Source organism: Pyxicephalus adspersus, chromosome 3 (genome assembly GCF_032062135.1).
Source record: "Pyxicephalus adspersus chromosome 3, UCB_Pads_2.0, whole genome shotgun sequence".
Classification (NCBI taxonomy): domain Eukaryota; kingdom Metazoa; phylum Chordata; class Amphibia; order Anura; family Pyxicephalidae; genus Pyxicephalus; species Pyxicephalus adspersus.
This window is the reverse complement of record NC_092860.1, coordinates 75,727,549-75,739,483: the sequence shown is the minus strand read 5'-3', so window position 1 is coordinate 75,739,483 and position 11,935 is coordinate 75,727,549. Positions and strand designations below refer to the sequence as shown.

Sequence of the window (11,935 nt, the reverse complement as noted above, 5' to 3'; positions counted from 1 at the left end):
CAGGATGAGTTCAGATTTTTATTGGAAACAAGCGCTAACCCGCCATTTCAGTGGCTTGATGCTTCCTCTGGATCTATGTAAGTACCTTTAGCACCTTCATCAGCCATAATAAGAATAAAGACATCTACAAGATATTATTGTATTCAAAGTATATTGTTAAACACAATATGTGATTTGGAACCATCAGGGGTGGAAAACTGTGCTATAAATTAGTTATGCAGAAGGCGATAATAAACACATTATTACAAGATGAACACTGAAACATTCAAAGTGTAACCAAAAAAAATGTGATGAATTGTTAAATAGATAGATGATACGGTAGATGGATAGATGATAGATAGATAGATATATAGATAGATATATAGATAGATAGATAGATAGATAGATAGATAGAATTCATATATTTATCCAACTGTTCCAATCCCATCTTTGGCCTGTCCCACCAACATCTGCAGCCACCACCCTGCCATTTCCTGCTCGCCAATCCTAAACTGAGCTTTTCCTACACTCTTGGATTTTAAAATAATTGATGAAAAGAACGGTGTGTGAAAGATTTCATGCAGCAGTATGAATAAAGACGTTTCTCCAGTCACCAGTAGGTAGCGCTGCACATGTCTGGTTTATAGAAGAGGTGGATGTTATTGTGACAACAGGAAGGGCATTGAGAGTGAGGACACAGGGAATGTACGAATGAATATTATTGTGTGCGAACCAGCATATGGAACTCAGGACAAGGCTTGTTTTGTGTGGTCCCATATCACGGCTGTTAGGGTACTGAGCCGGAGGTAAAGAATGATTCCAGGTGATCTGCAAACCATTATTATGTGTCTTTATTAACAAAAACACATAAATATTCACACACGATTCGGCTGTTTTTCCAGTTGAATTTATGTGTGAATCTTGGATCACTCGTGTGTAAATGTTATCTATAAATATAGATTTCCACCTCCTAGATTGTAAGCTCTTCAGGGCAGGGTCCTCTCCTCCTCCTGTGTCACACTGTATCTGTCATTTGCAACCCCTATTTATTGTACATTGCTGCGTAATATGTTGGCGCTATATAAATCCTGTTTATTAATAATAATAATAATAATAATAATATTAATAGATTTCAGTGGTTCCTGTTATGTTTTGTTTATACGATTCCACAACACAACAAAAATGATTGAATTGATGCTTTAATTTTATGGAAGAATGGATTGGTGCCATGACAGCTGTATATACATAATATATAGATCTGTGATTGTGAGAATGTTAACATTGTGTCCCATTCACCTGGCTCCCCGGCTGGGTCTTATAAGCCCTTCAAGCTTTTGCAAGGTTTTTCTTTCCCTAGGAGGCTGGAAAATCCTAGAAGAGTGGAATTCTTTTTATAACTTATTAGTCCCCTTAATAAAGGGGGCTTCCAAATCCCCCAAATTACAAGGATGAGACCCTCCTCCCCATCGATGGGCCTTACCACCGCTGGAAACAGGGCACAGGCTGTTTATTATAAGGGGAGGGGTGATACACACTTTTTGGTCTCTTTTTTGGAAAGTCAGATTTCAGAGTACTTTTAATGGATAGGAAAGGGGCACATGATTGTCCCCCTATTTGCTATCTGCAGATGTCTGGTTTTAATGGGGTCATCACCAAGTGTGTTTTCCTTAGGACACCAAAATGGACAGGTATGACCTTGCCTGGTTCCACCTGTGAAGTGACATTGGTACAGTTATCCAACAAATGTTATCAGTGTATCACCTTGCCAAAGAAACCTATTTACTTTGTATACAGGATTGTGTAGAATGTAACAAACAAGTTTAGTAAAAAAAAAAAATGGCTATGTTCGGACTGGTGGTGAGGTTGTGGCATCCAGAAAAAAAAACCCTCTATTAAAACCAGACCCTTCATTGGGCTCTGGACCTACTTGGATGATAGGACGACAGCAACCATGTGCACCCCTCTCCTATTCATTAAAGTTCCTCAGAAATGTGGTTTCCCCAAAAAGAATGGGAGCAAAAGTGTATAGCCCCAGGAGTTACATTGTTCCGACACATCCCAGCTATAAGCTGCAATCATGGCCCAAAATATCAGCACCATTGCATGTATGTCAGAAAATGAGGCACTTCTTCCAGAAAATTGTTGCAATTACAAATTATTTGGTATTGTCATGTTTATTTCTAAACATAAAGCAGAGAAAAAAAAAAATCTGAGACATTCCACACAAAATTTCCCAAATGGCCTGGACAAAATTATTAGCTTCCTCCACTTAATAACTGGTAGCACACCCTTTGGAAGGAAAAACTGATGTTAATCACTTTCTGTAACAATCAGTCTTTTACATCTCCTTCTCCCAACTGCTGTTTTTAGATCCATGTTTGACTGTAGGTTTCATGTTCTTTTGTTTAAAGGTTTATTTTTGTTTTCTGTAAACAGCCCAATGATGTGCGTTACTGAAGAGCTGTATTTTATTTCATCTGTCCAGGGGACATTCTGCCATATGGATTGTGACTTCCACAGGTGAGTTTTAGCAAAACTCCAATATGTCTTGTTTATGTTTCTGCATCAGCAATGGGGTCCTTCTGAGTCTCCTACTATAGCGTCCCTTTTCATTCAGATGGTGATAGATAGTACAAGCAGACACTGTTGTACCCTGTGTCCTAAATTTGTTTGGAAGTTGATTGAGGTTCTTTATCCACCATTTGAACAATTCTTTGTTGTAACATATCCTCAATAAAGATGTCTTTTGTCTTCATCAAGAGAGATTAGTTATGGTGCCATGAGCTGTAAATTCTTTACAATGTTGCGCACACTGTAGGCACAGAAACATTAAGAATTCTGGAGATGTACTTGTAGCCTTGGGATTGTCCATGCTTTCCTAGAATTTTGGCTCTCAAATCCTCAGACAATTATTTGGTCTTTTTTCTTTTCTCCATGCTCAGCGTGTTACAGACAGACAACCAAAAACAATAAGGAGTCAACATTTCTCCAGTTTACTGGTTGCAGGTGGGAATTTCCATATTCCCAGTACCTGTTAATTTCTACAGGTGAATTGAATTACAAAATAAAGGAGCATCACATGCTTAAAATACAATTACTTAGTGCAATTTTGATAAGGTGCCAATGTTGGAAAATTGTTGTCATACTTACCTGTAATTTTCCTTTCCCGTAATCTCCTCTTGACAGATAAGGGAGGGAAACGTGCTGTCAGGAGGACTTTACAGGAAAGGAAAATTACAGGCAAGTTTGAAAACAATTTTTCATTTTCTTGACACTCCTCCTGACAGCATGCACACATGGGATGTAGCAAGCAATAATTTAAAGGGGGGCAAGAAACTAACAAACAATACCACGGAAACCAAGTTACCCTGTAGAAAGAGCCACCTGCCAAATGTAAGCCCCAAGGTGGCTGAAGCTCCAACCTATAAAGCTAAACAAATGTTGGAATACTTCCCAACTGGTTAATTACAGATCACTTCAGTAGATACTTCTGTAAATGATGTCCATAAGGTTGCCCCTTCCCTAGTTGAATATCTCTTAACTTCCTGCATCAGAATCAAGCCCTCCTGATGTAAGCATACCACATGGTATTAAAAACCCTAGGATGCAAAATCTGTCAAAGATACTGCTGTGCTCCATAAGGGACTGTTGGAGAGGCTTGACCACAACAGCGGTCGCCAACCGGTAGTCCGCAAGAAAATTTTGGGGGTTCACGGCTCTGGTCAGTGCACCCCCAAGCAGGGTAGGAGAAGAACCCTGCTGGCGGGGCACACCGGCCAGAGTGGCGGACTAAGTCCCCCATACAGTTCCTAGGCTCAGGGAAGTGGACAGGCAGTGTTCCTGGACACAACCCGTTCAATCTCCCATTGCAGGCTCAGAACTATGATAGGGAAGTGGGCAGGGTTATGTAATCATGACATCACTATGGGGGAGGTTACTCTCCATTTCAGTGACACCCGGCTCCCCGCATATGCGCGGTCAGGAGCCACTGATTTTAGTAGTCCTCGGGACCGAAAAGGTTGGCAACCACTGGACTAGAACTTCCACATCTCATCAACAAACAAAATCATTGTTTCTCTGTAGGTAAATTGAGAAAATTTTCCTCATTTTCATGGGAACCTTCAGAAAATGAGTGTCCCCATGCTGAGGAATTACTTCTCAGTTGGAGTAATACCCAGGATACACCTTAAAAAAGACATTCAATGATAAATGCATATACATTTTAGGAAGATAGGTGCAATCTGGCTCCTTTCCAAGAGGGCGCAAAGTTCTGAAACCTTGCTTGTCATAGTCAGAGTAAGTCAAAAAACTAATCTTTCAAGTCCATTTTCTTATTGAGCAGACCTAGACTGGATGTACGGGAAGTTCCCTGAAAACTTGTAGGACCAGAGGCATGTCCTATGCTAAAAAGAATTACTTTACTGAAGGCTTTTAATTTCACAAATTTTTTGAAGAACTGTCACCACAAAAGACGTTCCACTCACTTGGTGGTTGTGGGGCTGACACTTGCACCTAAACAAGTTGACCCTGAGCTCATCGTCCGAAACTGAATGCAGAACATTCTGGAGCCTGTGCTGGTGATGGGTTAACGAAGAACACCCTTGATCTTTGCTATACAAATAAAAACTTTCTATATTTTGTTTTTATAGATATTTGTAATCTTTGAGCATAACTGCCACCACAGAGAATAACCAGATGCTAGGGGCCTTTGACTTCCAGCAAGTTGGCATTCAGTTCTGGGCAGTCAGGGATACAATGCTGCCAACGGCCATGGAAAAGTTAGTCCTGGAAAGAAGGAATAAAAGGAGTAGCCATCATAATTAGAGTTAACACCTTTCCAATTTCAGCCAATGGGAAGTAATTACCATTGCTTTTTCTTCAGAAGACCTCTCAAGATTACTGCTATTGGTTCTAAAACAGGGAAAAAAATAAATTTTCTCGTGCCAAGGTCACAGCCAGTATTTGCTGGCACTTGGACATAACTGGAGATGCAAGCAGGTCTATCGACTTGAAAAACTGACTTGATGGAAATAGACACTCTTTGTTCCACTTTTTCTGGTAATGTAGAAGATCTGACCTGCATAATTATAACAAAATAATAATAATTCCTTCGCTGGCAGTGTCTACCCCTCTAAAACACTGAGGCTGTCCCATCATTAGTGCCATTTTGTAGGGTGGTAAAAGTGTTTTAGATTTCATCGTAAATATTATCCTCAAATTTCTATTCCCTGCATAGGCCCTAACTGACTCTTCTGGTTTGCAGAATTGTCTTCTTGTGACTCCATTTGGTTTTGGATATTGTCAGCAAAGGACGTCATTCAAATAGTGACATAGGCTGACTCCCTAAACCACAGCAAGGTTATCACTGTGACAAATGTTTTATTAAACATCTTTGGAGCAGTGGAAAGACTGAAGGGTAGACAGGTGAACTGGAGGGGTTTGAAACGTAGCAGACAGGAAGAATGTCTGGTGGCATTCCACAATTGAAGCAGGCCTGTGAGCTTCTGCTAGATCTATTGAAATCATCCAATAAGCCAGACAAATGACGGACAAGGTCATCTGCAAAATTATCATACAAAACCAGCTAGTGTGAAAGGGATTCAAATATTTCAGGACCAGAATTGACCTAAAGCCATCAGAGATCTCCTTACTATGAAAAGTTTGGAGTAAAATCCTCATTCTTGCTCTCCTATTGAAAGCAGCACCACTGCTTGTCCCATTCCTTGCACATACGATAGAAGCACATTGCACTTCTATAAATTGCTTGGAACCGTTGTCTGAACGTACCAGAATCTTAGTGAGCCTGACAAAAACTCTATCCGGTAACCTTGTTATCTGACTGAAATCATACACGGTGTTCGCATGTTTTTCCAAATGCCAGAAACCTGGACAATCTTGTTTGTATCTTCTATGTCTGGATGGGTTACACCATCAAAAGGTTTTCCTTAGGCTCTTTTTAGACTATCTGACTACAGAACCTAGGATTTTAGGTTCCATTTACTGATTTTTAGGTTCCATTTCACCTGTTGTGGTGTAGATTCGCTTCAAGTCTCCATCCAGACAGTGACCCAGAGGATCCTAAATTGAAAATAATTGAACTTTCCTTCTAAAATGTGGGATATAACTTATTAGCCTTGATTTACTTTTTACTGTATCTCGGCCTGCTTCATTATAGCATATAGCACACACACGCTTAGATGGTAATGTTCTTGCCCCACATGCCCAACATGATTCACCTTCTGGGTGTTCCACTGATTTGCTTCTGGAAAGAGAGTGACCTGTTTCTATTAGTAATAGTAATTTCACAGGGTGAACTTTCTCTTGCCCCTGGTCCTCTTTCAGAGGATGGACGAATAGGACTAGGAGAAGCCAGGTGTCTTGTCTTTCTGAGATGCTCTTTCCCAGGGCTTTTATCTCTTTGCTGAAGAGATAGTACTTGAGAGGCAGGCGGGGAAATATCTGGCGTAGACATAATGCCTGGCTTGGTTGTGCCTCCTCATTATTTGCTTCTTTAAAGCAAGATGCACAGATAAGTTTGAAGGGCAAGGCCTTTGTGCCACACACCCAGCATGCTTCAATGGCACAGTGATCTGCGAACTGACCAAAAATGGGCAGGAGATTTCTCTTTGCTTGATGGCCTAATCCACCTTTCTAAACATTTTAAGATGGGGAAAGCACCTGAAACAACTTTTGGGTTTTAAGGAACCATTGCCACAATCCACACATCACTGTACACTTGTGTGATGGTCAGTGGGATAAATGCCTGGTTGCATTGCTGCCAGTGGGAAGAATGTCACCTTTACAAATATCCAAAACAATAATTGGTGTCAGAGTAAGCTGACCTGAGAGGCACGGATTGCACATTGCTGGTAAGTGTAATGGTCAGTGGGATAAATGCCTGGTTGCATTGCTGCCAGTGGAAATAATATCACCTTTACAAATAGTCAAAACATTATCTGGTGTGGGATAAATGCCTGGTTGTATTGCCAAATTGCACACTGCTTTAAGGAAGCCTTAGCACCCTTTGACACTGGCCTACATAGAGACATACCTTTGTTACACACCCTCTATTAGAGGCTCGGTAGACTGAGCTGGAGAGAAGCATGCTCTGACTTCCTGATATGCTTTCTTGGATGGCTGTTATCCCACAACACAACAGTCAGCATAGCAAGCTACAAAGAAGTAGAAAACAGAAAAAAATTTCAAAATAGCGCCTGCTGAATACAGGATGGTGATGGTCACCTAACAAAGGCTGCCACTACAGCAAAATACACCCTGCTGTTTGAGGATTACCAGCATTATGATAGCAACTGCACTCATTACCTTCTAATGATTTTATAAATGTACAAGTAACCAAGAAAAACCCTCCAAGGTTTTCCCCACAAAATACCATAGCATGATAAACAGGTATGTATAATTATAGAATATCAGAATCCTGGTAAAAATAAACACCATCAAGCAGAACAACAGTGCACTAAGCCATATTGTAGGTACACAAATGTTACAACAAAATTCTACCAAATTATAATGCCTAATATTTATTGCTCAGAGGGCACTTTCCAGAGATAAACAGAAAGCAAAGACATTCTTTCCTTCAAACTCATCTCTACTACTGCCATATGACTGTTGTGAACCCCAAAACTTGATGGATTTACTTCCCTTTGGAGAGGCTAAACCAGTGGGGAGAAGTAGGGAAAAAATGCATGGTCCTGGAGCGAGGACAGAAAAAGAACACCTGCAGGGCAGAGGGAGGGTACTTTTATATCTTTGGTAAGGTGGTCCCGTAGAGAGCCTACCCATGTGTGCATGCTGTCAGGAGGAGTATCAGGAAAATTTTGGTCAGGTCATTTTTGATGATTTGTGTGGAATGCCTCAGTTTTTTCTCTGCTTTTTTGTGTTAAAGAAAATATATTTTTGGCAAATATAGTTTTTAAACTATAAGCCACCAGAAGCCAGGAAGTTAGATATTCAACAAAGGAGACATTGGTAGCATTTCTCTTGTCAAACAGTACCAAGTCCTGGTGTTTTATTTTCTCAGTTTAGGTCTGCTTTAACCCCTGTAGTGTGGACATATGCAAGAGAAAGCTTTTTATGAATTTGGAAGTCAGCTTTAGATATTGCACTGTTTTGGAATTCTTAAAATTGTCTCTTTTGTGGTTTGTAAATTTCCAACTCTGACCTGTAACTCAGACTTTCTCTGTTATATAGGATGCTTTTGATTGTAGAGCAAAGTGGATAGAAAACATCAAGTTGGTAGAAAGACCAGCAGCTGGAATTGTCTTCTTCTTCTCCTGCTCCTACTTATCTTTACTGTAATGTTCATTAACTTAATGTTCTATGTATACCTAGAGCACGTGCGTCACCTGGATTCAGTCATGGGGATCCCAATGTCTGTCCTCAAGGCTACTTTAATATTGGACCAATGAAGAACTGCTCTGCCTGGCTGACTTGTAAGGCTCTCAAAAAGGAGGTCCGTGAGTTAGAACTTGTGGGAGAAGGAGCAGTAAAAAAGGTATTCATTTCAACTTTCTACTAAATGTAAGTGGAAGGGCTTTTTCTAGACTAAGGGCTTTGCTACACTAATGATCCTGTCACCAGCAACAGAATCACTAATGGGAGCATTTACCTGCTTTAAAACCATTGCAGTGTTCTCCCCAGCACCTTTTAGCTGGGTGCACCACCCGGCACTTTTCAGGAGCCTCTCGGCTGTGTTTGGGTGGTTACTGATTAGTTACTGACCCAGCTTAAAAAACTTTCTGAGTTGAACACTGCATTGCATATTGCATCATTTGACAAAATGCTGCAGAATCTGATTTGCTAGTGTGGAAGATTTACACCTTTCTGGCCTGCCAGCAAGGAAGAGATGCTGCATCAACAGATGACATTGTTATGTTTTAGAGGACACCTGTTGCTAGTGACTTGCTGCCATTGATGGGATTGCTATTGTGGCATACGCCAATGCATTAGATAGGACTTTTCTGAAGTCGGGTTCCTGGGATGCCCAATAATTCAGCCACTGTTTGGCCTTTGTTTTGTTTTTTCAATTGTCTGTAAATCACAGTAAAACATTCTTTAAAAAACCTAAAACTCCCAGGAAAGCCTATACAATACTATTGTGAGGATGCATGTATTCTTCTTTTCATTATGATTTTTCTTTGCACAGAAAAAAAAAAACTTCTTTCCAGGGAGAAATATTTATAGCTGAGCTCCTAACTTACCTTTTTTACAGAGTTGTCCAGGCTCCTTTCTGCTCAACTTCTGCTCAACTGCAAACAGTCAACTTCTTGTATTATAAACTGCAGCAGTTCAGATAGCGCTTTCCTTATTTCCTGGCTAATGCACATCCAATATCATCTAGCCCTTCTCACCCTGGGTCGCCCCTTAAATTCATTGAATTTCAGCCCATTTAATCACAGAGCCTCGGCAGTACCTAAGGCAGACTGCACGAGGCAGGATGCATTGATATTTTCAGGAACATATGTCCAGTACACAATAATGCACAGAAAAAAGAAAAAAGAAAAAAGACCCATGTCTAATGTCACCATGTCTGAAAGAGTATGTTATGAAACTAGAAACTTTGTATTTAATGTTATCATTTTATTGCTGATGAGATGGTAAAGGAGGAAACAGGTAACAAACAATAGTAGCCAATTAAACTTAAAAAAAAAAAAACGGTTATGGTTATCAGCCAGCAATCTTCCTGTTTTATTTCTTCATCACTGAATCATTGCTAAAATATCTCTATATGTAGTAATATAAGGCAGAAGGTTTGTAACATTTTTATAAAGATATACACAAGAATAAAAAGTGTATATGTTGCCTATAGCAGCTTATCCAATTTCTTTTAGTGTAGACCTGACAATGACTAATTCAGTGATATTTTAATTTTCAAATTTTTGCTCAAGCTGCTAAAAAACATAGATATCTAATTAACTTTATTTTTTGCACAAAGCCTCTGTAAAGATGTTTTAGGACCTGTTCACATCTGCTTCTGAAAACATGGCTTTAAATGCTCCTTGAAGCCTACTCTGCACAAATGCCTATAAAAGCTTGCTTCGGGTTGGGGAAAGAAAGGGATCCAGGTACAAAAGGAAGCCTGGTACCAAACAGCCAGGTACAAATGGCAGGTGCAGGTGGAGGGATTAGGTACATTTTATTTTTTCTTGCCAGGCATACCTGGTATGTTCAGATATAAATTTTATTTGTATTTTATTCCTCCCCCTCCGCCATGACATAAGGTCCACCTGTCATTTTTTTTATTTTATTTACCTATTCAGAGGAAATAAGTATACAACATAAAGAATATTAAAGCACGTACATATCAATTATTATAATATAGATGTTGGGGTAAACAAATTACAAAACAAAAGCAGAACTCCCAACAGTTCCCAACAGTGGCCAGTGCAATCATTGGGGAGATGGTCTTTTCCCCACAATGAAGCTGCTGTTGTGGGGGTGGGGAGCTTATTTGGAATTGGAAAGGGGTCCTCTAGATGTCTGCCCCCACACCCTAGGGTGGGGGAACAGTCTATAATATATAGCCTATGTCTTCTGCACCTGGCTTCCTTTTATCTCCCCTGAACCTACATCTGTACTCTGGCTGCCATTTGTACCTGGCTGTTTTCTGCAACTGGCTTTCTTTCATACATGACATTTGCGCATTTATACCAGGCTACCTTTTGTACCTGGTTCCCTTTAACACCTGGCTGCCTTTTGTACCATAAATGCCTACCCAAGAAGCTGCTCCTGGGTGAATAGCAGCAGTTTTCTGTGCTCCTGGGAATGGCTTACTATGTAGTTTGCAAGTGTAAAAAGACCTTTCTCTCAAATGTTACAGCTTATAAAAGCTTTGGATTGCCATTTAAAGGAAGCATAATCATATTGGAACAGAAAGATGAGAGTTCCTGTTGTTGATGTGTTATAAAAGTTTATCATTTGACCTAAACACTGATTTAGAGCAGCGTTCGACAACCTTTTTGGTACTGTGGACCACTAAAATTACCCGCTCCTGACTGTGCACGTGCGGGGAGCCGGTTGTCAATCAAAGGTGAGGAACCTCCCCCATAGTAACATAATAACACCATGACCCCACCCACTCTGGGGTGGGAGAGTGGGCGGGTTATGTTGTGTAACACAGCCTACCCACTTCCCTGGGCCAGGGAATTGCACGGGGACATAGTTCGTGGCTCTGGCTGGTGCGTCCCCCTGGCGGGGTCCACCAACCATAGCCACGGACCCCCACAATCTTCTCACAGACCACCAATTGGCGACCGCTGACTTAAAGCAAGCATGTGCATATTCTTTTTCCAGGTCAGTACATAATAACAAGTGAACAATACTTCCATAGTTCTGATTTGGGAGGTTTCTGACAATTGTACCTGACTTGGTTTAAAACACATAGTGAGTGTAATGACATAAAGGCACATGGCGTCTGCATGCTCCTGTGTCAGTGCTTGTGCTTATGGGCTTTACACCTAAAAGCAAGGTGAATGCTGCATGCTTTTGTATTCACTTTTGGGTCTGACATTGCCTGGCGGAGAATCTTCCAGGACCATGTGTTTTAATTGCAGTAATTGATTCTCCACCCAACAAATGCTAGATTCACTGACTTAAGGTGCGTACACACTTCCAATTTTTATCGTTGGAAATGAACGACGAACGAACAACGAACGACCGATTGGCCAAAAATCGTTCGCAAAAAAAGTAACCAACGACGCAGACGAACGAGGATAGTCGTTGGAAATGAACGACCGGACCGGCGGATCGGATTGGACGACGATCGTTGACCATCATGCGCGATGAACGAACGTTCGCTCAATACATACTGTATTGTGTATATGAGTGTATGTGTGTGTGTGTGTGTATATATATATATATATATATTTATTTCTCTCTCTCTCTCTCTCTCTCTCTCTCTCTATATATATATATATATATATATATATATATATAGATA

General features: G+C 40.5%; 1 long non-coding RNA gene across 2 annotated transcripts; it reads left to right on the top strand.

Annotated features, from left to right (window-relative positions):
- Positions 1 to 659: 659 nt before the first annotated feature.
- LOC140327741 (uncharacterized) lies at positions 660 to 8,485 on the top strand. Of its 2 annotated transcripts, none has more exons than XR_011920097.1 (3): positions 660 to 785; positions 2,416 to 2,499; positions 8,329 to 8,485. It is a non-coding gene; the product is annotated as an uncharacterized lncRNA (long non-coding RNA). The 2 variants fall into 2 exon arrangements; XR_011920096.1 differs by having other exon boundaries at positions 675 to 802.
- Positions 8,486 to 11,935: the final 3,450 nt, after the last annotated feature.